A 27,706-nucleotide genomic window follows, 5' to 3' on the forward strand; every position below is an offset into this window, starting at 1 on the left:
CAGAATGAGAAAATCACCTGTTAGGTAATACCTAGATAGAGACATTTCCTAGACATGCCTGGGCTCGAGCTCAGCCTCCAGGAGTTGGCTTCTGGCTTTGATGGACAGATAACTCCAGGAGCCCAACAGCCCCCTTGGAGGAGCACTGAAACGTGAAGGTACAGTCAACAAAGACAGGACACTGAAGTTAGAAACCACATTGAGAGTCAGGACTGTAATAAATAACCAAGCATTTACTTCCCTTTTCCCCCTTGGATGTCTTTAAAAATCGAAGCAAATAAATTTTGACCTTGTGTAATTCACCAGTATGGTAAAGACCTCTCCCATACCAGTCAACTTTGGCAAACTTGACATTGGATGATTTGGGAATAGAACAAGAAGGTTTTTCTGAGTCTAATAAAATGGGTTATGAGCATTTCTTTAGATGAAACAAAAAGGAAAACACTTCAAAACAAAAATATTCCAGGTAACTGATACACAGTTTACATTGCACATATAAAGCATGGAACTAATTGCTAAGTAGAAAGAGAAGCCTTGAGAATTGACCTTTCCAAACACAGTAATCTGCTTACAGTAATACAAATAGAAGTATGTGAACTGAAGCCATAAAAATGTTTCTCTTTTAGTATATAAAATGTTAAAAGATCCATGGCCAAGCACAGTAGCACACTCCAGTAATCCCAGCTACGTAGGGGGCTTAGGTGGCAGAATCCCTTAGCCCAGGAGTTCAAAGTCAGCCTGGGCAACAGAGAGAGGTCCCATCAAAGATCCAAGTGAGCACCATTTCCTTTGAAGTCATCATTGTGGAAAACCATGCATTTATTCCCAAGTTCGTTCAGAAATTATATTTTGGAATGGAATTATTTTACCATATCTTTAATAATCCACAGGGCTTCTTATGCTACAGTCTGAACACAGCTATTCTGGAACAAAAAATATAAAGTATAACGTCATTGGTTAATATACTGGACACTACAGATAATCAATAAATGTTGAAGTTTTTTGTCTTTCTTCAATAGTGATGAACTTTCTTATTCAGATTTCATTTTTGGCAATACAGAGAAGTCACTTGGAATAAAAATTACTCGCTTGTTTACTCTTTATTGTACCCACTATGTTCCAGACACTGGTCTAGATCTGCACAGGGATGATTGTCTTGATGCTTTAGAGTGAGTTTCAGAATCTGCCCTGGCAATGTGATGGAGCAACTTACTGAAACTTCTGGGTCTGTTTCTTCTTCTGCAACAAAGGAGTAATAATAACAATTACCTAAAAATGGTCCCTTTGGGTGACTGTGTATTTATTCCAAAATGAAAGTGTTATGGACTGAATTGTGTTTCCCCGGAATTGTTGAAGCCCTAACAATTTTGACAGTATTGGAGATAAGGCCTTTAAAGAGGTAATCAAGGTAAAATGAGGTCATTAGGTCCTTGACTTGCATGAGCCATCTGCAAGTCAAGGATAGGGGTCTCAGAAAGAACCAACCCTGCCAACATCTTGATGTTGGCTCCCACTTTCCAGAACCATGAGAAAATAAATTTCCATTGTTAAAGTCACCCAGTCTGTGATGCTTTGTGATGGCAGCCCTAGCAACCTAATACAAAGGGAATATGGATTTATTCCAGTCCTGTATGCTCCAGATAAGACCATCCTCCCCAGCCTCCTCATTACCATTGGCAGAAGGGAAGAGGAAATGCCCAAGTATGTAATAATCCTGGCCAGATTCCACCACCTCTCTCTTCGTTCCCCATCCTCTGACATTCACAGCTTTGCCAAACAGCTTACATTGATTCCAGCAAGGCTAATTCCTCCTTGCTGGTTACCTGATCATCACAAGAAGACCAAGACTCTCAGACTCCTCGTCACTCAGATCCTCTCCTTCTCAAATCCCTAGTTTTACTCCAACTCTTAAAGACCCTTTCCTCTGTAACATATAAAATCACAAGGCAATATCAGCAAAATCTCTATTTCAATAATTTTTTTTGAAGAGTTCCCTTTGTTTTTCCACTTTACAGAAACTTTGTTCTCCCTGAGAACACTGCTTCCCCTGCAGCCCTCTCTAGGGCTTGTGATTTTCTAAAGCACATGCTTCCTATCACTGGGCCTGGTAATGGGGTAGGGTATTCTGCTTGTTCTTTGTAGCAGACCCTAAAACTATTTCCCTTTCTCCTCCCTAAACACCCAGTCTTGAAGCCCACACCGTTAGACAATTTCCTCCTATTGAAGTCTTCAATGGACCTCGGCATCCCTGAGTTTTGTCTCCACATTCCTTGTCACTGTCTCTAACGTGACTCACCATAATTCCTAGTGATTTTGAAATTCTTGGAAGTAAGACTCCCAGGCCTCTCGTTTTCTTGACATCCTATTCTCCAAAAAATTTGTCCTCTGCTATATATCTGCCATGACTCTCAAAGTCATATTCTAGATTGTCTTATGCATTATCCATATTTGTTCTTTCTCTCTAAGCTCAGTTTGAAGCCTTAGACTCTGTTCATCATTTCTATATTTCATTCACTCATCCAGCGAAATGAATGTTGTTCCAGGCACTGTTCAAGATGTTGGTGATATAGGACTGATCCAAACGGGCAAAAATCTATACCCTTCTTGAACTTACACAGGGTTGAGAGAGATGATAAACCAAATGTATACTATTTAATTTGTAATAAGTGCTACAAAAAAAAAAAAAAAAAAAAAAAGCAAAAAAGAAAGTTAGGCAGTATTGAAGAGGTCCACTTTTTTAAAGGGTGGCCAGGGGTACACACACACACACACACACACACACATACACACAAGAAATATTTGAGCTAAGACCTGAATGCTGTAGGACTGAGCCAGGAAGGCATCTGGAAGAAGAATGTTCCTGAAAGAGCAAATAGCAAATGCAAAGGACATGAGATGGGAGCTTCTCCGGGTGTTCAAAAAACAATGAGTAGACCAGTGTGGTCAAAAAGGACCCTGAGGGGAGAAGGAGGAAACAAGGGTAGAAACATGGGTAGGGGACGGGAAAGCAGATCTTGTAGGGCACCCTAATCAGCCACGGTAAGGACTTTTGCTATTACTCAGATCCGTCACCACAGAGGCTTTTGAACAGAGGAGTGGTGTGATTTTCCCAATGTATTCCACAATACTCAATTCTCAGAATCTTTTAACCTTACCAGGATCTTCAATCCACTGATCCAACCTCATTGTCCATCCTATAATCACTCCCTTACAAATTCCCTCAATTCCTTTGCCTCTCTCACTCTGCAGTGTTCATCTGGAAAAAAAAAAAAATCCTAGTTAAATCCAACTTTGTGCCTACTCTCTACCTGCACTCCCACAATTAACCGCAGCTGGAAACAAGCACCCAAACATACTGACTTAAATTCACAGTTACTAAACCAAGCTTTTAGTGTGCCCTGGCAGTCCTGCTACATTCCTTTACCTCGTTATCCCATAAGCCTATTTCACAGCCTCTCTTCTTTTGACAAACGCCTCTCACCTCCTCCCAACCCTATCAGTTTATTTCTATTCCCTCACAAAACACAAACAAAAGAAAACTTCCACACCCTTCCAGTGCCATGTTTACCAGCCTACCCCCATCTGCACATATACATCTGCCTTCCCTCCTGCTACTATGGGAAGGTTGTCCTCACTCATCTCTCAGTCCTATGCTTCTGCTTAGACAATGGATCTTGTATCCTTTTACCCACTCAAGGATCTCCCTCAAGCCATTGTTCCCTCTCTATCCTGAATTACCAATTTTTCTCCTTTCTACTGGGTAATTTCTATCAACATACATAATTTTAATCATTTCATCTTTAACTATATATATTTTTTATTCTACATCTCCTTCTACCAAATTCCATTTCTCTGTCCGCTTTAAAGCTTGTCTATACTCATTGTTATGGGTTCAATTGTGTCCCACCAAAACTTGTATGTTGAAGTTAAACCCTCGCCACCTCAGAATATGACCTTATTTGGAGATAGGGTCATTGCAAATGTAATTAGTTAAGACGAGGTCACATGGGAGTAGACTGGGCCCCTAATCGGATATGACTAGTGTCCTTGTAGAACATAGAGACACACAAGTGAAGATGAAGGCAGAGATCAGGCTGATGCAACAAAAGCCAAGGAACACCAAAGATTCCCAGCAAACCCCAGAAGCTAGGAGACAGGCATGGAGAGAGTTTCCTTCAAATCCTCCAGAAAGAGCTAATCCTGATGACACTTTGATTTTGGGGTTTTAGCCTCCAGAAATATGAGACACATTTCTGTTTTTTAAGTCACCTAGTTTGTGGAACTCTGTTTATGGCAACCTTAACAAACAAATACAATGGCAATCTGATTTTCTCCTCCTGTGTCTTCTCAACCTACTCCATTCAGGTTTTGCCTCCACTATTTCAATAAAACAACTCATTTCTAAGTCTCCAATGGCATCCACATTGTTGAACAAAGAGGCTTTGTTAATTGACTTATCAACAGAAACAGTTGTTCAACCAACTTTCTTGACATACTTTCTGCACTTGCCTTCTAAGACACCATTTCCTTAAATATTCCTTCTACCTCATAAGTTGTGCCATCTAAATTCTTAATACTGGTTGCTCATCTTTCTGTTTTCATTTAATATTATTATATGTGTGATATGCAGGCAAAATAATATGTCTATGTAATATACATGTAGAAGTAAAGTTCATATGCTCAGTTCAATAATTATAAAGTCTTTAAGCACCACCTACACAAAGACAGAAGATTCTGGAACTCCAGAAGCCCTTTATGTATGTACCCTTCCTAATGCAAACCTCTTCTCACTCAGAGGCAACAACTCACTTAAATTTTATGTTAACACATTTTCCATAAGAGAGACATGTTTACATTTCCCACCATGATTGTGTACTTTATTCTTTTTATAAGTCTATCAACTTTTGCTTTATATATTTTTAGACAATGCTATGAGAATTATAACAAATTTAAACTCTCATACTATCACAATGAACTAGACCTTTTATCATTTTGAAATAATTCTCATTATCTCTAGTAACACTTTTAGCATTAATGTCTATTTTTTCTAATAATAATTTAGTTGTGCCAACTTTCTTTTGGTTGATATTTCTATTTTTTGGCTTTCAAACTCTCTGAGTCCTTAAAAATTTTAGATGAACTCTGGTAAATAGCATATGCTACTAGATGGAATTTTAATTTAGGCTGATAATCTTTCTAATTTTAACTTGAACATTTACGACATTTACATTTAATGCAATTTTACTAACATTGTGAGGTTTAAGTCTGTCATCACCTCTTGCTCATTGCATTCATTCCATCTCTTTTGTTCTCCTTCCTTTTCTCTCCTTTCTTGCATCCATTTGAATTGCCAATATTTTTATTTCATTATATTACACTTTCTGTGGGTTTGGCAATTGTACTTTCTGTGTTCCTTTAGAGATTGTTCTGGGAATTATAATATGTACACTTAAATGATCAAAGTCTAAAGTTAATAAAAACTTTCACATTGTTTTCAGATAATATAAAAACTTTAGAAAATTGATATGTTGATTCTTTTTTAAAATCACTACATATTATTACTGCTTCACACATCTAATGTTTATGTTTTTCCACATATTTTCTACTTTCTTTGCACATAATTCCTTCTGTTCCTCAGTCTCATCTGGCATAACTTTCTTTTTACTTAAAGTACATCCTTTAATACCTCCTAGTGATTAAAAAAAAAAAACTTCAGTTTTTGTTTATATTAAAGTGGTTTTATTGTGTTCCCATTCTTGAAATATATTTTTGCTAGGCATAGAATATTAGTTTGGTAATCCTTCTTTTTTGGCATATTTAACACATTTTCTGACTTCTTACTGTTTAAAAGTCAACTGTCATTTTAATTGCCACTTCTCTGAAGTCAACTTTTTTTTTCCTCTGACTGCTTTAAGATTTCTACTGTTATTTAATTTTTATATTTTCATTTTATGCTTCTGATTCACTTGAATCTGTGCATTAAGTCATTTCAATCAATTCTGGAAATATATCATGTATTATGCCTTCAAATATCACTTCTGCCTGATTTTCTCTGCTTCTGGGGGATTCTGATCTCTATCTCCTCCATGTCCCTTACTCTTTCTTCTGAATTTTCTGTCTTATTTTTTCTTCTGTGTTATATTATGGATAATTTCTTCTGATATATATAGTACTTTACTTGTCTGATGAGTCTAATCTGGCCATACATATCCACTGAATTTTTAATGCTAATTATTGAATTTTCCATTTTGGGAAGTTCTATATATTTTTTCTGCAAATCTGTTGTTTTTATAGATGCTTGTTCTGTTAATATTTTTAAACATCTCATTTATTTCTTTAAACCAGGAAACAATTGTTTCAGAATCTGTGCCTGATAATTATAGCATTTGAAGTGTTTATGGCCTATTCCTATATTTTTGGGGTGGTGGGGGTGTGGGTAAGCAGCTGGTTCTCATTTATGTTGCCTTATTTCTTTGTGAGCTTGCTTACTGTTACCTGCACATTGAGAAATAATTTGTAAAGAGTGCCCGAGGTCTAGAATGAATGGTCTTCCTCCAGAGATGCTTTTTGCTTTCTTCTGCCAGGTCCCCTGGAAAGAAGACCACTTTCAGCCAACTGCATGGCCTGAGGTGGCCCAGTACTCCCAGGGAACCAGTATAGGCAGATGTGTATCTACACAAAGGCCAATTTGTTGTCACAACTTCTCAGGAATGGGTTATCTTTTTCTTCTTTTTGCTTCCTGCTCTGTTCAGTAGAAAGGCAGGCTTCTCCACAGTCCCATCACTGTGGCAGGGAGGCAATAGGGTTTCATTACTTTATCCTCCCTTTAGGTTTAACCCTTTGGAGTTCCAGCTTAATGTTGGGAAAGACTTCTTTAAGACATCCCATTGGCAGGAGGCCCTGGGCATCTGTCTCCTAACTGAAGCCCAAGTATGCAGTGTCAGCAAACTTCCCACCTGGTGAGGTGCAGCATGCCTGTAGTTCCAGCTACTCAGGAGGCTAGGGTAGGAAGATCACTTGAGTCCAGGAGTTCAAGGCCAACCTGGGTAACATGGCAAGACCCTATCTCTTTAAAAAAAAAAAAAATTAAGACCCATGTAAAAGACTTGCTATTCTCCAAATCTGCCATGTTATTGCTTACCCCCAGACCTTTGCACACACCCCTCCTTCCTCTTGTTCATATAACTCCTATTTGCTTTCTTCAAAACTAAGTTGAGAAACCACTTGCTCCAGGAATCTTTCCTTGATTACATATTAGTCCACATTTGATGCCTCTCCTATTTTTTTCTCACAGCATGCTGTGCATATGTCTACCACCGCATTGATCAAACCCATAGTGAATGTGTCTGGTTTACTTGTCTGTGGTCCCCCAGTAGCTGGTAAATATCTTCAGGGAGCTAGGATCAATTTATTCCTCATTATTTCCCAAGTTCTTGCATAGTACTCAATAAATAACAGGCATTCAATGTCCTTACTTAAATGAATGAATGAATGAATTATGTGTAAAGAATATTCGAAAAGACAAATTTCAAAAAAAAAAGCTCTAAAAGTCTGCAACACAGCTATTTTATTTGAATAAACTTATAGTCTCTCCAGGAGATTCCTTTGAAGGGGACAAATAATATGGTTTCTTGCAGATGTCTGCAAGTATGTGGTGTTTTTTATAGTTTCCTCCTCTTTTACTACAAACCTCCTCGAAGGTTTAATCTATTGTTCAGAGGAAAAATAAAACCCAAACCTAAAAGGCAGCAGGGATTGTAAATAGCTCGTTTATATCTGGGCGTGAGAAAGGTATTATTTTTGACTCCACTCTTCTTCCTATCATTTTCCAAAGACAGACAATTGGCTTGCCAAATAGAATAATCACCGTCCTTCCTGTGGCCCTTCCATCACTGCGGGTGGATAATATATAGGCCTCGAGAGTTTATCTCCCCATCATCCCTTCTATCAACTTTGGCATTGTCTCTGCTCCCCTTTAAATGGAAGCCTCACTGGACACTATAGATCATAAGACTTCCACCAAGTGCTCCAATATGAACAATTACTAAAAACATTTATAAATGGTTTGCTTTATGGGAAAAAATGCATCATTTATTATGTGATGTTTATCCTCGTTAAAATGAAGTTCCTCCAAATGCAGCATTTGTGACTTACAGAGAAGGGGGAAGAGAATTGAGAGAGAGTTGGGACTGTCCATTTGAAGAGATGTCAGATCTAGGCAGAAAGCCAGCAAACCACTTCAGTGCAAATGAGCAGCTCTTCGGTATTCTCTGCTTTGTGTCCAAATCTCTTCCTAAGTCCATGGTCCACATCCACTGGCTCTATAGAGTCAAAACTTCCTGGGAAAAGATCATATAAAACATTAAAAAGAGAGTCAAAAGCAAATTTATTTCTTGTCAACAGAAGCTCTTAGGTCAGCCTGGGTACCCTGTCCAACATCTTTTATATATGCCTCAGAAGATTTGCAGATGTGAGTCTATCAAATTACTTTGAGGATGAGTTGAAATGTAATCACCCTGGCCAGCCCAATTTTCAGTGACCATATCAGAATGAGCTGCAGTATAACCCCCAAGATCTCAGTGCTAAACACAACAAACATTTATTTCTCACATACTCTACATGTCTAATGCAGATCAGGGATGGTGAGTGGTATCTGGATCATTTTAGTCACTCTAGGACACAGGCTGATAGAGAATTCCTCTCCATGTGTGCTTCACAACCACCATGGCATGAGAAAAGCAATATGGTAGATCACATGCTGGCTGTTCAAGCTCTGCAGAAAGTGATATCACACCTAGTCACCTCATTGGCCAAAGCAGGTCACATGGCCAACCAAGCTTCAAAGGGGATGAAGAAGCATCATCTTACCGCATGCCCAGAAGGCCAGGCAACAGGAATGTTTGTGAATCGCTTTATTTCAATCACAGTGACCCTTCCCACATTTTCATATGCCGTGCCCTAAGCTCTTTTAGTGGATACTCTCTTTAGCAGACTCTCTCAAAGCTGAAAAAGAGGTGAGCCCACCTTGGGAGGGAAATGATTGACTTTTCTAAAGCAGAAGACTAACCACATAAGGATGCTGCAGAGGGAATTCAAGCACCAGGGTGAAGACTGAGTTAGACTGACTGGTAAGCCCTTTCCGAGCCAGATTCTATGGTTCCCGGATATACAGGAATGCTAACCTAGGCTATTTTTATTAATTAAGGCTAAAAATTTGCCAATTCAGGCTAAAGATAGAGCAAATAAACCATAGTGGAATTTTTTGGCTTTGAATTGTCTGGGTAAATTATCTTGATGCTTATTAATTCATTCAACAATGAATGAATTACTTAATGTGTGCCAACAAAGGAGGAAGATGTGATGGGTGCTATCATGATGGGAAAAATATTTATTAAGCAGTTGTTTGTAATTCCTGAGTTCCAAGGACAATGGATATTGAGAATGATCTTTAATTTTGTTGAACAAGCATTAAAGGTAGGTATACAAACTGTGAAAGAGAAGTCTAGTTTGCAACATGAGAAAAGTGATAAAGACATCTGGAAGGAAAAATCCCAGATAATGGGAGGAGATTGGAAAGTGTGTGGCTGAGAAAGGGCTGTGAATGAAGAGACAAAAAGAGAAGTAGGCAAGGGAGTAGGTGTCAGGGAGGAAGAACAGCAAACAGGGCAGTTTCCCATGAATGAGACCTTTGGGAAAGGAGGCGAGGCATTTAAAGCGGATAGAGGGATAACTTTTGTTGTGCAGAGTATAATGTAATTCTCTGTTCTCAAAGCCCTCCTACGTAAGCTAGGAATGTTTTATAATATATAATTGTATTCTGGGGAAATTGATGATATACCTAAATTGGCCCCATGGATAATCCAAGGTCTTTGCAGTTTATCTTGACCAGCATTATAGAAAAAAATAAAGCAAAAATACAGGTGCAGGGAAATCCAACTTTGTTGAAGAAGAGGAATAGGGAGGGATTCAAAGAGAAGATGTAATAAAGTGAGAGTTTTAAGGGCCTTGGGATGGGATGAATGTATTTGCATGTGGGAGAAATGTGAATCACTGGAGGTCAGAGGGTGGACAGTGGCAGACAGACTTGAAGAGAACCCTCAGTGAGTCTCACCCACACGTAATCCCTTCCCCTTGAGTGTGTGTATGAAATACTTGACTTGCTTCTAGCCTAAAGAGTGTTGTCAAAGTGAGAGAGAGCTAATTCCTTGATTGTTTTGTTATACAAGTCTCTATCTCAGCAAACTATAGCAAAAGATTCTCTTGCTAGCCTTAAAGAAGAAAGCCACCATATTGTGAGGGGACCATGTGGAATTAACCACAGGGGCCTCTAGGATCTGAGAGTAGCTCCCTCTGACAGTCAGAACACAAGCAAAATCATCAGTCCTACAACCACAAAAAAACTGAATTTTATTAAGTACCTCATGAGCTGGGAAGAGGACCATAAGCTTCAGAAAGGAAGGCAGCTCAGCCAACACACTGGTGATAGCCTTTGAGATCCTGACAAGAGGACCAGCTAAGCCGTGCCAAGATGTCTGACCCATAGAAGGTGTGAGAAAATACATGTGTGTTGTTTTAAGCTACTAAGTTTGTGACAATTTATTATGCAGCAATAATAATCCAATACAAGAGGTGAGTATCAAGGACTGAATATATGAGCTCACCAAGTGGGAAGAGAAAAAAAGCTCTATAAGCAGAATCAATAGCACTGGGGCATGGGAAATGATGGCTTATTTGGGGGACTGTGAGTGGTTAGGTATGGCTGGCCTAGAGGGAGAGCTATAGGAAGGGTGGGAGATGGGGGGCTACAGAGAGGGGCCAGACCATGGAGAACACACCTTATATCCTACATGGGGAGTTTATGCTTTATTATATATTATACTGAGTGCTCAATAAATACTTTTTGCTCTGTTTTCAGATTTCTAGGACTTACTGAGAGAAAAGACAAGGTATAAATCATGGCTACCCTGGCTGCCTCCTGTCTCTCAGCCTGCTGCCCCATCCCAGGGAGTCCCTACTCAGTGGAGCAACAATACACAACTGTTCCAAACAACAAACTGCTCCACACTCCTCAAGAGTAGGTAACATTTTCTTGTTTCTGAACCCAACAGCTGAAACCAATCTACTATTTATTTTATTTATTTAATATGTATTTCATTTATTTAATATATATTTGTTGAATGACTATTAAGTGGATCCATCATTTTTGTCAACAAAAAGAGACAAACACTGTAAAATATTTAGAGAGGTTTATTCTGAGCCAAATAAATGACCATGGCCCAAGGGATAGTCTCAAGAGGTCCTGAGAACATGTACCCAAGGCAGTCAGACTGCAGCTTGGTTTTATACACTTTAGGGAGACATGAGACATCAATCAATACATCTAATGTATACTTTGGTTCAATCCAGAAAGGTGGGGCAACTCATAGTGAGGGCTTACAGTTCGTATGTATATTCAAAGATTTTCTGATTCACAGATGGTTGAAATAGTAAAGTTACTATCTAAAGACCTGGAATCAACAGAAAGGAGTTTCTGGGCTAAGATAAGAGTTGTAGAGACCAAGGTTCTTACTGTGTAGATGAAGTCTTGTAGGTAGCTGCCCTTGGAGGCAATAGAAGGTAAATGCTTTCTATTCAGACACTTAAAAGGAACTAGACCTTTCTGCTAATCTCTTCAGTATCAGAAAAAAACCTGGAAAGGGAAAGGGATTCTCTACACAATGTAAATTTCCCCCACAAGAAACAGCTTTGTGGGGCTATTTAAAAATATGTCTCAAACCCCTGACCCTCAGTGATCTGCCCGCCTCAGCCTCCCAAAGTGCTGGGATTACAGGCGTGAGCTACCACTACTCAGGAGGCTGAGGCAGAAGAATTGCATGAACCTGGGAGGTGAAGGTTGCAGTGAGCCAAGGTCACGTCACTGCACTCCAGCCCGGGCGACAAAGTAAGACTCCATCTCAAATAAAATAAAATAAAATAAAATAAAATAAAATAAAATAAAATAAAATAAAGATATGTCAAAGAAATATATTTTGGGGTAAAATATTTTCTGATTTCTTTCAGGGTTATCTGTCGTGTTATGCTATACTCAAGTCAGGTTGGAATTTGATATCGTATTACTACAAAGAGTCTGTTTTGTCAGTGTTAAGATGTCTGTTTTAATAGCTTCTTTTAATTTTTTTTTATTTTTTATTTTATAAAGACAGGGTCTCACTCTGTCATCCAGGCTGGAATGCAGTGGCACAATCATAGCTTACTGCAACCTTCAACTCCTAGGTTCAAGCAGTCCTCACACCTCAGCCTCCCAAAATGCTAGGATTACAGGCACAAGCCACAAGCCACCATGCCTGGCCTCTGTTAGTGCTGGTGAGTTGTGCCTGAACTCCAAAGTGAGGAGAGTACAATGAGACATGTCCTATCTCCCCTTCTCATGATGGCTTGAACTAGTTTTTTAGTTTTCTTTATAATCTCCTTGTCCAAGAGGAGGTGTCTATTCAGTCAGTTGGGAAGTTTAAAATTTAGTTTTTGTTTATACTTTTTACAGTTGCTGGGGACACAACAGTGAACAACAAGACCTTCTTTCAGGGCTTGTATTTTAGTAAGTGATGTTAGTAATCAATGCTTCAGTTTTCACATAGCAATTTCTTTTTTTTTTCTTTTTTTTTTTTAATAGAGACAAGGTCTCCTAGGTTGCCCAGACTAGTCTCAAACTCCTGGGCTCAGGTGATCTTTACACCTTGACCTCCAAAAGTGCTGGGATTATAGGCACGAGTCACCGTGCCTGGACTTCATGTAGCAATTCTTCACTCTGTTATAAGACTTGACAGTTAGTTTTAAGTGCTTTACAGAGGAAGTCAAAATAACTGTCATGCCCATATCCACTTCTAAGCCAAACCTCTTGCTCTGTGTGCAGACATGTTTTTCTATCACATGATACCCCCACTCCTACCTGACACGATCCTACCCACAGATAATTGGACCAAGACAGAGCACTTGGTTCAAGGGCCACAGACACTTGGTTAACCAACAACAAATGATCTAGCATTTCCACAAGGTAGACCAATCAGATTGTCTCAGAAATCAAAGCAAAAATAAAATAAAAAATAAAAAAATATTATAAAAATAAAAAAATCAGAGAAGGAGCCAGTTAACAGAGAACTGGAACTGGAAGGCTAATGAAAAAACAACCTACCACACGACTTGTCATCCAAACTGAGACACTGAAGAGTGAAAGAGGACACCAAAAGTAACTAAAATTCGTGCCAATTATACAAGTGTTACCAAAAATAAAATAAGGAGTTTTACATTTATATCACACCAAAGGTTACAAAACCACCTTAGCAAGAATGTCCAAAATGTCCTCTATAGGCTCTATGCCAGGACTGCTCAGCCTCTATTTTCTGCATTTAGGTCACATACCTCACCAATAATTTTCTAAATTTCTCAATGGCCTGTGGTAACTTTGTGCATTTCACAGGCTCAGGCCACAGCACAGATACCTAGCTGAGCAAGTGGCCAGCTGAGGCAGCAATGGAATACTTCTTCAATAGCCCACAAGGCCAGAGGGTTAGCTATCGCCATTCCTAGCTAAAGTGCACACATTATACTTCACTTAATGAGGGGGATACATTCTGAGAAATGCATCATTAGGCAATTTTATCATTGTGTGAACATCAAAGTGTGTGCTTACACGAATCTAGGTGGTATACCCTGCTACACACCCACGCTATATGAGATAGCCTATTGCTCCTAGGCTACAAACCTGTCCAACATATTACTGTACTGAATACTATAGGCAATTTAACATAATGGTAAGTATCTGTGTAGCTAAACATATCCACACACTGTGCAGTGTAGAAAAGGTATGGTGAAAATATGGTATTATAATCTTATGAAATCACTGTCAATCAGCCCATCATTGACCAAAATATCATTATGTAGCACATGCCTGTACTTTATGGATGAGTGCCCTAAATCCTACCCTTCACAGAGGGTGTTAGTTACATTGTAATAATAAAGAGTCTGGAAAAGAGAAACAGATTATCATGGCCTTCTTTCAGATTTAATCCTGGATTAAAATGATACCCAGTTCACTTCACTTGCATTTCACATTGGTAAAAGCTACAAGGACAAAGCTTTGGTGACGGTCTACCAAAGTCATCCTGGCTTATTTTAATGTTACTCTTAACATTAAAATATCATTAAAAATGAAAAATTCAGGACAAATGTAAAGCCACAAGGAACGCCAAACATTATAATTCACCTTAATTTTCCTGAGATAACTTGATCTTGGTTTGAAAACAAAAGAACCCATTACAGTAGTACACCATATTCAGTAGTTAGAATTCTTTTGTCTGCATGCAACAGAAAACTCAATTTAAACTGGCCTAGATGAAAAGGAGATGCATTAGGTCACACAACTATACAACCTGGCTTCAAACAGGTCTGGATCTGGACCTCAACTGACATCAACAGGACTTATTTCCTGTTTCTGCTTCTCTGAAGGAGCTCCAACTTCAGTCTCCTGGCCACGTCTCCCAACAGTTCAGACTCTCTCCTCATGGGGATAGTGGCTGTTAACCTCCTGGTGCTACCCCAACCCACAGAGTGTGATCCAGCATCTCAGCGGAAGTCCTGAGATGCACTTTGATTGGATCCACCCCTGAAGTAACAATGAAGTCCACAGAAACAGCACAAATGCTTGAGTTAAACCACACAGCACCCTCCTCTGGTGCCCAGGGTGGGTAAATTCCTATCTAACCCTCATGAGAAAGATCCTGACTGATTATGCACCTCATGGGCCTAGTCCTTGTGACCAAGTGACTGAGTTCCAGTAAAGGGGTTCAGAATACACCACTGTGGCACAAAAATCATTTGGGGCTGAAGGCATTTGAGAATCAACAGATGCAAAAACTTTTTTTTAACTCCTCTTACCTGCCTAGAAACAGAAAGAATTCAACTGTCATAAACCCCATCCCAGGGCAGAGAAGATTAATTCCTATCACCAGAAAAGAGATGTCTACAACAGCATAAGAAATCACCTAAACAAAAGTTGTCACAAAACTATCATATCTCTAATCTATTCTCCTAAGGGCCCATTTACCTTTCTTAAAAGTCATTGCTGGAACAAAAGGCAGCAGAAACTTCTGCAGACTTAAATGTCCCTGTCTGACAGCTTTGAGAACGGACAGTCTGGCTCCTCAACTGGGTTCCTGACCATCTAGTAGCCTAACTGGGAAATACCTCCCAGTAGGGGCCAATTGACACCTCATACAGCCAGGTGCCCCTCTGAGACAAAGCTTCCAGAGGAAGGATCAGGCAGCAACATTTGCCGTTCTGCAGCTTCTGCTGGTGATACCCAGGCAAACAGGGTCTGGAGTGGACCTCCAGCAAACTCCAACAGACCTGCAGCTGAGGGTCCTGACTGTTAGAAGGAAAACTAACAAACAGAAAAGACATCTGCACCAAAACCCCATCTGTACATCACCATCATCAAAGACCAAAGGTAGATAAAACCACAAAGATGGGGAGAAACCAGAGCAGAAAAGCTGAAAATTCTAAAAATCAGAGCTCCTCTTCTCCTCCAAAGGAATGCAGCTCCTCGCCAGCAACAGAACAAAGCTGGACGGGGAATGACTTTGACAAGTTGAGAGAAGAAGGCTTCAGACAATCAGTAATAACAAACTTCTCCGAGCTAAAGGAGAATGTTCAAATCCATCACAAAGAAGCTAAAAACCTCAAAAAAAAAATTAGACAAATGGCTAACTAGAATAAACCATGTAGAGAAGACCTTAAATGACCTGATGGATCTGAAAACCATGGCACAAGAACTATGTGACACTTGCACAAGCTTCAGTAGCTGATTCCATCAAGTGGAAGAAAGGGTATCAGTGATTGAAGATCAAATGAATGAAATGAAGCAAGAAGAGAAGTTTAGAGAAAAAAGAGTAAAAAGAAATGAACAAAGCCTCCAAGAAATATGGGACTATGTGGAAAGACCAAATCTACGTCTGATTGGTGTACCTGAAAGTGATGGGGAGAATCGAACCAAGTTGGAAAACACTCTTCAGGTTATTATCCAGGACAACCTCCCCAACCTAGCAAGGCCGGCCAACATTCAAATTCAGGAAATACAGAGAATGCCACAATATACTCCTTGAGAACAGCAACTCCAAGACACAAAATTGTCAGATTCACCAAAGTTGAAATGAAGGAAAAAATGTTAAGGGCAGCCAGAGAGAAAGGTTGGGTTACCCACCAAGGGAAGCCCACCAGACTAAGAGCAGATCTCTCTGCAGAAACTCCACAAGCCAGAAGAGAGTGGGGGCCAATATTCAACATTCTTAAAGAAAAGAATTTTCAACCCAGAATTTCATATCCAGCCAAACTAAGCTTCATAAGTGAAGGAGAAATAAAATCCTTTACAGACAAACAAATGCTGAGAGATTTTGTCACCACCAGGCCTACCTTACAAGAGCTCCTGAAGAAAGCACTAAACATGAAAAGGAACAACTGGTACCAGCCACTGCAAAAACATGCCAAATTGTAAAGACCATAGATGCGAGGAAGAAACTGCATCAACTAACGAGCAAAACAACCAGCTAACACCATAATGACAAGATCAAATTCACACATAATAATATTAACCATAAATGTAAATGGGCTAAAAGCTCCAATTAAAAGACACAGACTGGCAAATTGGATAAAGAGTCAAGACCCATCAGTGTGCTGTATTCAGGAGAACCATCTCAGGGGCAGAGACACACATAAGTTCAAAATAACAGGATGGAGGAAGATCTACCAAGCAAATGGAAAACAAAAAAAAGCAGAGGTTGCAATCCTAGTCTCTGATAAAACAGACTTTAAACCAACAAAGATCAAAAGAGACAACAAATGTCATTACATAATGGTAAAGGGATCAATTCAACAAGAAGAGCTATCTATCCTAAATATATATGCACCCAATACAGGAGCACCCAGATTCATAAAGCAAGTCCTTAGAGACCTACAAAGAGACTTAGACTCCCACACAATAATAATGGGAGACTTTAACACCACACTGTCAACATTAGACAGATCAATGAGACAGAAAGTTAAAAAGGATATCCAGGACTTGAACTCAGCTCTACACCAAGCAGACCTAATAGATATCTACAGAACTCTCCACCCCAAATCAACAGAATATACATTCTTCTCAGCACCACATCGCACTTATTCCAAAATTGACCACATAGTTGGAAGTAAAGCACTCCTCAGCAAATGGAAAAGAACAGAAATTACAACAAACTGTATCTCAGACCACAGTGCAATCAAACTAGAACTCAGGATTAAGAAACTCAATCAAAACTGCTCAACTACATGGAAACTGAACAACCTGCTCCTGAATGACTACTGCGTACATAACAAAATGAAGGCACAAATAAAGATGTTCTTAGAAACCGATGAGAACAAAGACACAACATACCAGAATCTCTGGGACACATTTAAAGCAGTGTGTGAGGGAAATTTATAGCACTAAATGGCCACAAAAGAAATCAGGAAAGATCTAAAATTGATACCCTAACATCACAATTAAAAGAACTAGAGAAGCAAGAGCAAACACATTCAAAAGCTAGCAGAAGGCAGGAAATAACTAAGATCAAAGCAGAACAGAAGTAGATAGAGACACAAAAAACACTTCAACAAAAGTGATAGACTGCTAGCAAGACTAATAAAGAAGAAAAGAGAGAAGAATCAAATAGATGCAATAAAAAGTGATAAAGGGGATATCACCACCAACCCCACAGAAATACAAACTACCATCAGAGAATACTATAAACACCTCTACGCAAATGAACTAGAAAATCTAGAAGAAATGGATAAATTCCTGGACACATATACCCTCCCAAGACTAAACCAGGAAGAAGTTGAATCCCTGAATACACCAATAACAGGCTCTGAAATTGAGGCAATAATTAATAGCCTACCAATCAAAAACAGTCCAGGACCAGACGGATTCACAGCTGAATTCTACCAGAGGTACAAGGAGGAGCTGGTACCATTTCTTCTGAAGCTATTCCAATCAATAGAAAAGAGGGAATCCTCCCTAACTCATTTTATGAGGCCAGCATTGTCCTGATACCAAAGCCTGGCAGAGACACAACAAAAAAAGAGAATTTTAGACCAATAGCCCTGATGAACATCGATGCGAAAATCCTCAATAAAATACTGGCAAACCAAATCCAGCAGCACATCAAAAAGCTTATCCACCATGATCAAGTTGGCTTCATCTCTAGGATGCAAGGCTGGTTCAACATATGCAAATCAATAAATGCAATCCATTATATAAACAGAACCAAAGACAAAAACCACATGATTATCTCAATAGAAGCAGGAAAGGCCTTTGACAAAATTCAACAGCCCTTCATGCTAAAAACTCTTAATAAACTAGGTATAGATGGAATGTATCTCAAAATAATAAGAGCTATTTATGACAAACTCACAGCCAATATCATACTGAATGGGCAAAAATTGGAAGCATTCCCTTTGAAAACTGGCACAAGACAGGGATGCCCTCTCTCACCACTCCTATTCAACATAGTGTTGGAAGGTCTGGCCAGGGCAATCAGGCAGGAGACAGAAATAAAGCATATTCAATTAGGAAAAGAGGAAGTCAAATTGTCCCTCTTTGCAGATGACTTGATTGTATATTTAGAAAACCCCACCATTTCAGCCCAAAATCTCCTTAAGCTGATAAGCAACTTCAGCAAAGTGTCAGGATACAAAATCAATGGCCAAAAATCACAAGCATCTTATACACCAATAACAAACAAAAGAGAGCCAAATCATGAGTGAACTCCCATTCACAATTGCTTCAAAGTGAATAAAATACCTAGGAATCCAACTTACAAAGGATGTGAAGGACCTCTTCAAGGAGAACTACAAACAACTGCTCAACGAAATAAAAGAGGACACAAACAAATGGAATAACATTCCATGCTCATAGACAGGAAGAATCAATATTGTGAAAATGGCCATACTGCGCAAGGTAATTTTTAGATTCAATGCCATCTCCATCAAGCTACCAATGATTTTCTTCACAGAATTGGAAAAAAAACTACTTTAAAGTTCATATGGAACCAAAAAAGAGCCTACATTATCAAGACAATCCTAAGCAAAAAGAACAAAGCTGGAGGCATCACACTACCTGACTTCAAACTATACTACAAGGCTACAGTAACCTAAAGTGCATGGTACTGGTACCAAAACAGAGGTATAGACCAATGGAATGGAACAGAGCCCTCAGAAATAATACCACACATCTACAACCACCTTGTATTTGACAAACCTCACAAAAACAAGAAATGGGGAAAGGATTCCCTATTTAATAAATTATGCTGGGAAAACTGGCTAGCCATATGTAGAAAGCTGAAACTGTATCCTTTCCTTACATCTTATGCAAAAATTAATTCAAGATGGATTAAAGACTTAAATGTTAGACCTAAAACCATAAAAACCCTAGAAGAAAACCTAGGCAATGCCATTCAGGACATAGGCATGGGCAAGGACTTCATGACTAAAACACCAAAAGCAATGGCAACAAAAGCCAAAATTGACAAATGGGATCTAATTAAACTAAAGAGCTTCTGCATAGCAAAAGAAACTACCATCAGAATGAACAGGCAACCTACATAATGGGAGAAAATTTTTACAATCGACCCATCTGACAAAGGGCTAATATCCAGAATCTATAAATAACTTAAACAAATTTACAAGAAAAAAATCAAACAACCCCATCAAAAAGTGGGCAAAGGATATGAACAGACACTTCTCAAAAGAAGACATTTATGTAGCCAACAGACACATGAAAAAGTGCTCATCATCACTTGCCATCAGAGAAATACAAATCAAAACCACAATAAGATACCATCTCATGCCAGTTAGAATGGTGATCATTAAAAATTCAGGAAACAACAGGTGCTGGAGAGGATGTGGAGAAATAGGAACACTTTTCCACTGCTGGTGGGACTGTAAACTAGTTCAACCATTGTGGAAGACAGTGTGGCGATTCCTCAAGGATCTAGAACTAGAAATACCATTTGACCCAGCCATCCCATTACTGGGTATATACCCAAAGGATTATAAATCATGCTGCTATAAAGACACATGCACATGTATGTTTATTGAGGCACTATTCACAATATCAAAGACTTGAAACCAGCCCAAATGTCCATCAATGATAGACTGGATTAAGAAAATGTGGTAAATATACACCATGGAATACTATGCAGCCATAAAAAAGGATGAGTTCATGTCCTTTGTAAGGACATGGATGAAGCTGGAAACCATCATTCTGACTAAACTATCGCAAGCACAGATAACCAAACACCACATGTTCTCACTCATGGGTGGGAATTGAACAATGAGAACACTTGGACACAGGATGGGGAACATCACACACCGGGGCCTGCCATGGGGTAGTGGAAGGGGGGAGGGATAGCATTAGGAGATATACCTAATGTAAATGAGGAGTTAATGGGTGCAGCATGCCAACATGGCACATGTATACATATGTAACAAACCTGCACATTGTGCACATGTACCCTAGAATTTAAAGTATAAAAAAAAAAATTGGTTTTCCTGTAAGTGCCTTTCACCTCCCACTTTCCCTATTAAGATGGTATATAAACTCCAAATTCGAATTGCCTCCTTGAAGCATATTTTTCGTGAACTCCTGTGTACTACATCAATAAAAATCTGTCCTTTCTTTGCTAATCTGTCTTTTGTCTGTTTAGTTTGCAGGCCCCCAGTCACAAACCTAAGAGAGTAGAGGAAAAGTTTTTCCTCCCTGACACAGCCAATTGAATGAAAACAGAAGTGAAGTACAACCTTCCAAGCTTGGCCCATAAAATGTGCCACACGCTCCTCTAAATTGTTCCAAACATTCTTAAAGTTGTCCAATAACTGAACTATATATCATTTTTTAAATTTAAAATTAAATGAATAGAAATTAAATTAAAAATTCAGCTCATGTTTAATTGCCTCAATTTTTCTAGTACTTCTTAAGCGTTGCCAAATTGGCCCCAAATGTATGATATTAAATTTTGGTCATTTGCCTAAGTATTCAGATCAGAGAATGTACTAAGGCTTAGAAGAAGTGCTAAATCCTATGGTTCTCATGTTGTTCATAAATACCTACCAAAAATCAACCATAATTATCGTTCTCTTGATATACAATTAACTAGAAGAGAAGAATGATGATCATTAAGAGCATGTCACATAACATAGTGAAAGGGTGCACACACCGGAAGGTAGAAGAATTGAGCCTCAGCATTCCCCGTGCCGCCTATCAATTTCCTGACTCAGGGCTCCAAATCCACCCCTCACTGCCCTGCCTAGCCTGCTGGCACAGCTGCATAATGTTAAGCTCTAGCATCAGTAGAAAACATGGGAGGGACACAGGCTGAAGAACAAGCTTTTCCTCCTGGTTCCTGGGCTGGTGTGCATGGAACACCAAATGAAGCTCTCCCCTAACAAATGTAAGCAGAATCCTGGGGGGTACCGTGGGTGGTCCAGCTAGCTCCCTTTCAGTAAGTTCAGTAACATCCTCCATGGGCAGCTAACAGGGAGTTTTGAAAGAGCCCTAGCTTCAGCAGCAATCCTCCTAACCAGGTGGATTCATGTGAGTTCCATGGGTTCCCCAACTGGCCTCATGGTGAGTGCAGCAGCACTCCTTTCAAGGCAGCTTCCCTACAAATTTCATCAGCACCCAGCAGGCAGTTTCCTGTCAGTCTAGGCTTGCTCAGGCAACCCTATGACTTTCTCTGCCATTCAGTGAACTGTAACCATACCTTCTCAAATAAGGTCTGAATCCCATCTTTGGAGAGGGCCCCCCTTTCCAAGTTTGTCTTTCACTGGGTATGCTCTCAGAGCCCTCAAGTATATTCTAAGAATTCTTTCCTCTCCCCTTTTAGTGAAGTTCCTGTAAATAGTAATTCTTTATATAAAACTTTCTTGTTCAAGTTACTATGTGGTTTCTGTCTCCTGCCTAGACCCTAACTGATACAATTCCTTGTCCAGATGATACTGGGTGAGACAGATCCTTTCTGGAAAAAAGGAATCAAATATTCCCCATCCTTGGGGATCCCTGAAATTAGACTTATAAAGTAGCTTTCTGTCAGTTGATACCTATTAAACAGCAATGTCACCATTTTTCATGAAATTATTAAGACCACTGACTTCTCAGTTTGAGAAAGAAGACATAAAAATGATGGCAATTCAGCTTTTACTGATAACCTGTGAGAGTTGAGAAATGTCTTGCTGAAGTAAATGGCAAATGAAACTAATATTATCCCACTCTAGTGAGACAATCATGTTGGCAGCCTTTTTTTTTTTCATATTTTGCTTTGTTGCATGATATTTTCCTCTAGTGTGGGTCTCCAAAAACCAGGAATAGAGAGTGCATGAGGAATTCCATGCAAGACTAAAGCTGATCTCAGTCTTCTTGTGCTACTGGACACTCAACAAGGCAGGCATATTCAATTATTCGCACTACTTTTCCTGCAAGATGAATCTCATTCAGGCTGTAATGTGCCAGTCTCAAAGTCCAGTGCTATGAACAGTCTCTGTGAAGGCAACACGGCATTCTCTAGACTTCCATGGCCTGCCTGGTGCTTGGGCCTCAGGCTAGGGTGGCTCTGCTCTATGGGAATTTCAAACAGAAATTTTACTGGGGTAAAAAACACCACAAAGCATTCAACAAGATGAATAGTTGGAAGCAGAAATCATACTGCTGTCAATCAGGAATCACCAGCTCTGATCCTTTCTGCACAAATGAGACAAAAGAAGAAAATGTGTGGCCGGGCGCGGTGACTCAAGCCTGTAATCCCAGTACTTTGGGAGGCCGAGGCGGGTGGATCACGAAGTCAGGAGATCGAGACCATCCTGGCTAACATGGTGAAACCCCGTCTCTACTAAAAATACAAAAAACTAGCCGGGCGTGGTGGCGGGCGCCTGTAGTCCCAGCTACTCGGAGGCTGAGGCAGGAGAATGGCGTAAACCCGGGAGGCGGAGCTTGCAGTGAGCCGAGATCGCGCCACTGCACTCCAGCCTGGGTGACACAGCGAGACTCCGTCTCAAAAAAAAAAAAAAAAAAAAAAAAAAAAAAAAAAGAAGAAAATGTGAAAGGAGATGATGGGGCAAAATGAAGTATTTACTAGCACCACCACACCTGGTTTGGGCACTTCAAGGAAAACAGTAAATAAAAGAATCTCTATTATCAAGGCAATTGAAAAAGAGGAAGAATCAAGTCAGAAAACAGGAGAGCAACTGGATAGCAGACCAAATCCAAACCGATTTTAAATAACACAAAATAACATGAAAAGTATGAAGTCTGTTATATCACAGGTGTTTTATATATCATCTTCATTTTCTGATTTTAATTCATTAGGTTTTAGAACCCTGATTACTGTATTAATGGGGAGGAAACAAACTTTTTTCTCTACTCTTAGGTTCAGTCCTTGGGGCCCTGCAAATTAAACTTAGATCAACAGGAGAGAGTGGTTATTTTATAAATATGGTGGAGGGCCTCACAGAAATAAAATGAAAACTCAAAAAGGTGGGCAGACCTAGAGGCTCATATATCATTTTAACAAAGAAGAATAAACTTGTGGAGAAATGACAAAACAAAGGAATAGAGTTTTGAGCTTCTGGGAACAGTAAATTGTGGCAAGATAAATATATAAGGAACCTAACAGAAGATAAGGATTGTTTAGTAAAGTTTGTGCAGGGCCATCTTGATGCTGACTTTCCATCGCCTTCAGTGCCATAAAACTTACCTGGTAGAGAGGATTCATGGTAGTCCTCATTTCTCAGAAGTTTCTGCTCTTAATCAGATAAGAGAAGGTCTAAGAAGGCTTCTTTCTGTACCTGTTGATTCTCAATGGCCTGCAGCTCAAAATAATTTTTATGCCAAAGTGGCATATTTAGGGGTGGCATATTCTGATCTCCTTCCACAGCAATAATGATTATAACACCATCTTGAATTTATCTAGAGAGATGTAGACTCTTTAACAAGCACTATCATCATGAATATAATGGCTCTCTCATTCTGAAATAAATGTTATGTGAATGTTTACAGTTTTATAAATGCTAATTTCTAGTCAGGAAAACAAAGCAATTCAAGAATTAGCCACAACAGGAAACTAACATGAGAAATGACAAGTTATTTCCAGATTACATGAAACTATCCCCCAAATATGCAGCAATTGCACTTCACAAAGCATTTTTTTATTCATTCAACAAAAATGTATTCAGCACTACTAAGATCAGGTATTATTCTAGGCACAGTGAATAAAATAGACAAATGACAGCTCTTACAAACTTACATTCACCATTTCGTTGGGCTCTTAGTCCTACCTTTTCGAGACAAGTTGCCCAGCATTAACCCGAAAACTGCAATCAGAAACAAAGATAACCTGTTAGTACAGCATGTTGAAGAAGGGGGTGGGGAGTAATACTATGAAACTTGAAATCACATATTCAACATTTTAAATCCTGATTCAAATCCTACATCCATTATTAACTGTGTGATCTTTAGCAAGTAACCAAATTTTTCTCAGCCTCACTTTCCTGTTCTGTAAAATGGAGATGGCAGCAGCCTAACCCTTCATGTAAGGGTGAACACTAAATCAAAATATGGATACTCTGTGAAGTGCTTTACATTCAAAGGCTTTCTAAGGAATGGAATGGAATAGAATGAAACTGGCTTGGATTGAATTAGACTGACAGGAGTACTATAAAACCAACAGGGAGGAGATTGTGGATGGGAGTAGTCTCTTGCTTGTCTCATGCATTGCCTAAGAATCATTTAGAGTTGATTCAAGAGAATTGCAGTTTGTAAATCACTTGGACAAAATCAAATCCTTGTTTATCCTAATAGTAACAAAGTTTCCACTTATGAAGGGTTTATTAAGTGACTGGCACTTCATGAGTCAGACTCTTTAGGTACACAATTTCATTTAATCATTACAAATCTCAAAGAAGTAGATACTATTACTTAGGGAGCTGAAAGACAGAAACAGTTGTTAGAATTCAAAGCCAAAGGTCTGCTTTGTGGCAGCATTGCATAAAGCCAAACAGCTTGGCCATCAGTGGTGAGTAACCCCTCTTATCCAGACCATTGTGGTGGCCTTTTCAAGAGTTTTTCCAACCCCATCACTACACCTTCCAGCCTATCCTCCACATTGTGGCTACAGTGCTATTTTTAAACATATTTACTCTGCCTTTAATCTGCTTAAAGCCATGTAATACAGTGATTCTCAAACTTAAACCTGCACACAGGACACTGTTCAAGTACAGATTCCAATACTGAAGGTCTGGAGCGAAGCCCGAGGGTCTGTTTTCCTAGAAAACCCCCAGGGATGCAGCTGCTGCTGGTCCTAGAACCACACTCGATGGAACTAGGCTTTCTTAGAGACTCACCACATGCAGGGCCTAGTCCAAATGCACTACTCCAACACACGCATAATATTTCTTTTCTTTCCTACTCCCAACTAGCTCCAACAGCTCCACGTCCATGCTTTTAACACACAGAGCTACTTCATGTCCCTAGTAAGTTTTCCTTCTGCCTTGTTGAATAGTATTTCTATGGCTAGATTGCCCTTTCATGACACACTTCCTCACCCATTCTTGCCTTCCCTTCAGTCCCCTAGAGTTCCTCCCAGTCCATTAACACCCAACTAAGTAGCCATTTGGATGAAGCCCCTCCCAGGCAGCATTAACTATTCCCTTCTCTGTACCCTGCAGCACTTGACACTGTCTCAGAAGTAGCTATCTTGTTTGTATGCCTATATCTTTAAGTGCCTATTTCCATCTCCAGACAGGCACTCTTTGCCTGCCTAATTCATGTTTATATCTGGAGTTTGCTTAATGCCAAACATCAACAATGGTTGTAAAGTTGGCTTGCACTAGGGAAACTTAAACCACTTTCAGAATGCTACTATAGACACCGGAAGGATCTGTATAGGGTGTGGTCTTCCAGAACAGAGTAGGCTGATTGATTGTCTACAGATCTAGAGGTGGGCTGGGCATGGTGACTTATGCCTGTAATCCCAGCACTCTGGGAGGCCAAAGTGGGCAGATCAAGAGTTCAAGACCAGCCTGGCCAATATAGTGAAACCCTGTCTCTACCAAAAATACAAAAATTAGCCGGGTGTGATGGCATGCACCTGTAATCCCAGCTACTCACGAGGCTGAGGCAAGAGAATTGCTTAACCTGGAAGTTGCAGTGAACTGAGATTGTGCCACTGCACTCTAGCCTGGGTGACAGAGAAAGATTCTGTATTGGAAAAAAAAAAAAAAAGATCTGGAGGTGGGAGCCGCCAGCACAAAAACGCCAAAAGGTGAATCATCTCTTAACTCTAACCTCGGTTTCCATAAAGGGGTATGTGATGTTTATACTGACAGCTTTTCAGTGGGGGTGGAGGAAAGAAAAGAGGGAGAGAAGGAGGGAGAGGGAACAGGGAGGGGATGGAGAGAACTGAAAGAAACTGAACTTGAAGCATCTGAAAAGAAATCTTGACTTACATTTTGTTTGGGGAGTGATTTGTTCCACTCAGCTTGACCAAGGAATGCCAGTGATTCTGAGAGTTTTCAAACCATGTGCCACTTAGTTTTCCATTTCAGAAGTAACCTTGCCCTCTCCTCTATTTCTATGTTTTTCAAGCACAATTTATTATTCCAGTCAGGAAGCTTTCTCCAAAATGTGGCTCTGAAAGGCAGGGAGAAGTACTTGCCATGACTCAATGTCAAAGTGACTTTTCTTTCTTTTACTTTTGCTTTTGTTAGATCTTCAGTTACTAGGTTCTGTGTGTACCATATAACAAGCCATACAGTGTAGGGATGGGTTTCTAAGTTAATCATCTCCCCATCAGTCTCCTAATTGCCAGTGGAGATGGATTTAAGACACATTTTAAAGATAGAAAGGGCAGAATTTGCTAATAGATTAGATTAAAGGATGAGGGACAAAGGATAGCTCAGTTTGTTAGTTTGAGCAACTGAGTCAAAGGGGTGCTATTTCTCTGAGATGAGAAGACAGCAGGGAAGGTTCAGCTTAGGGGAGGAGGAGAGAATCTGGAGTTCCAGTGAGGCCATGAGAAGTTTGTTAGGCATCCAATGAAAATGCTGAGCAAGCAGTTAGATAGCGATCTGTTCTGAAAAGAGAAGTCTGTTCTGGAGGTTAAATCTGCACATAAAGGGGCAGCTGAAGCAATGATAATAGAGAGGAAAGGACAGGCATGCATATCTTGTGAATGATTTTAAAGACAACAGTTTTAGTATTTCAACACGTATAGTGATTATTCTTGGTTTCTCACAAATAGTCTTTAACTTGTACTAGGTTTTTTAGTTTATTTGATTTCAGGTTTTTTATTTTTAGGATTAGCTGTTTAAAAACCTTATTAAATGGCTTTTTGCAACTAGAAACATAATCACAATTTGTTGGTGTAATGACTTATAATAATAGATCTCTTAATATTGAACCATCCTTGCATTGATAAAAGAAATCCTAGGCCGGGCACGGTGGCTCAAGCCTGTAATCCCAGCACTTTGGGAGGCCGAGACGGGCGGATCACGAGGTCAGGAGATCGAGACCATCCTGGCTAACACGGTGAAACCCCGTCTCTACTAAAAATACAAAAAAAACTAGCTGGGCGAGGTGGCAGGCGCCTGT

The 27,706-nt window shown here is 39.6% G+C and overlaps 1 long non-coding RNA gene across 1 annotated transcript; it reads right to left on the minus strand.

Annotated features, from left to right (window-relative positions):
* Window positions 1-26,743, minus strand: LOC105495999 (uncharacterized). The gene is made up of 9 exons (XR_011607460.1): window positions 26,563-26,743; window positions 24,394-24,429; window positions 8,155-8,339; window positions 3,156-3,256; window positions 2,812-2,860; window positions 2,297-2,669; window positions 1,824-1,924; window positions 870-923; window positions 1-145 (listed from the first exon to the last, which is right to left on the minus strand). It is a non-coding gene; the product is annotated as an uncharacterized lncRNA (long non-coding RNA).
* Window positions 26,744-27,706: the final 963 nt, after the last annotated feature.

The sequence above is a fragment of the Macaca nemestrina genome, chromosome 9, assembly GCF_043159975.1.
Source record: "Macaca nemestrina isolate mMacNem1 chromosome 9, mMacNem.hap1, whole genome shotgun sequence".
NCBI classification, from domain to species: domain Eukaryota; kingdom Metazoa; phylum Chordata; class Mammalia; order Primates; family Cercopithecidae; genus Macaca; species Macaca nemestrina.